The sequence below is a fragment of the Galeopterus variegatus genome, unplaced genomic scaffold, assembly GCF_000696425.1.
Source record: "Galeopterus variegatus unplaced genomic scaffold, G_variegatus-3.0.2 Scaffold2211, whole genome shotgun sequence".
In the NCBI taxonomy this organism is placed as follows: domain Eukaryota; kingdom Metazoa; phylum Chordata; class Mammalia; order Dermoptera; family Cynocephalidae; genus Galeopterus; species Galeopterus variegatus.
Window position 1 is genome coordinate 214448 of NW_007728322.1, and position 1432 is coordinate 215879.

Below are 1432 nucleotides of genomic sequence, written 5' to 3' on the forward strand. Positions count from 1 at the left end.
GGGGGGGGGGGGGGGGGGAGGGGGGGGGGGGGGGGGGGGGGGGGGGGGGGGGGGGGGGGGGGGGGGGGGGGGGGGGGGGGGGGGGAGGGGGGGGGGGGGGGGGGGGGGCGGGGGGGGGGGGGGGGGGGGGGGGGGGGGGGGGGGTGGGGGGGGGGGGGGGGGGGGGGTTTCTGCGGTCTTTTGTTATTTTTGTCAACACCCCCCCCCAACACACACACACACATAAAGTGGGCGAAGACAAACACCAAGCTGGGGAAGGGAGAGCGAAAAGCAGCCGCTGGTTTTCTGGAGCCGGCCGAGAAAACCTGTGTTTTTGCGCTTAGGTTGCTTTTATCTGACTAAAACTTCACCTAGAAGCTTTTGGAGCTCAGACACTGAGTCTTTGTTCTGCAAGGAACTGCTGCTGCCACTTAAGGAGATCGCAGATAATGTCCCCGATTTAAGATCAGTGCTCAACGCACATTAACTTTCTTTCTTCTTTCTTTTTAAAGCTCTGCCTCGGACCTGCAGCGAAGGGATCACGCGGCGGGGGGGGGGGGGGGGGGGGGGGGGGGGGGGGGGGGGGGGGGGGGGGGGGGGGGGGGGGGGGGGGGGGGGGGGGGGGGGGGGGGGGGGGGGGGGGGGGGGGGGGGGGGGGGGGGGGGGGGGGGGGGGGGGGGGGGGGGGGGGGGGGGGGGGGGGGGGGGGGGGGGGGGGGGGGGGGGGGGGGGGGGGGGGGGGGGGGGGGGGGGGGGGGGGGGGGGGGGGGGGGGGGGGGGGGGGGGGGGGGGGGGGGGGGGGGGGGGGGGGGGGGGGGGGGGGGGGGGGGGGGGGGGGGGGGGGGGGGGGGGGGGGGGGGGGGGGGGGGGGGGGGGGGGGGGGGGGGGGGGGGGGGGGGGGGGGGGGGGGGGGGGGGGGGGGGGGGGGGGGGGGGGGGGGGGGGGGGGGGGGGGGGGGGGGGGGGGGGGGGGGGGGGGGGGGGGGGGGGGGGGGGGGGGGGGGGGGGGGGGGGGGGGGGGGGGGGGGGGGGGGGGGGGGGGGGGGGGGGGGGGGGGGGGGGGGGGGGGGGGGGGGGGGGGGGGGGGGGGGGGGGGGGGGGGGGGGGGGGGGGGGGGGGGGGGGGGGGGGGGGGGGGGGGGGGGGGGGGGGGGGGGGGGGGGGGGGGGGGGGGGGGGGGGGGGGGGGGGGGGGGGGGGGGGGGGGGGGGGGGGGGGGGGGGGGGGGGGGGGGGGGGGGGGGGGGGGGGGGGGGGGGGGGGGGGGGGGGGGGGGGGGGGGGGGGGGGGGGGGGGGGGGGGGGGGGGGGGGGGGGGGGGGGGGGGGGGGGGGGGGGGGGGGGGGGGGGGGGGGGGGGGGGGGGGGGGGGGGGGGGGGGGGGGGGGGGGGGGGGGGGGGGGGGGGGGGGGGGGGGGGGGGGGGGGGGGGGGGGGGGGGGGGGGGGGGGGGGGGGGGGG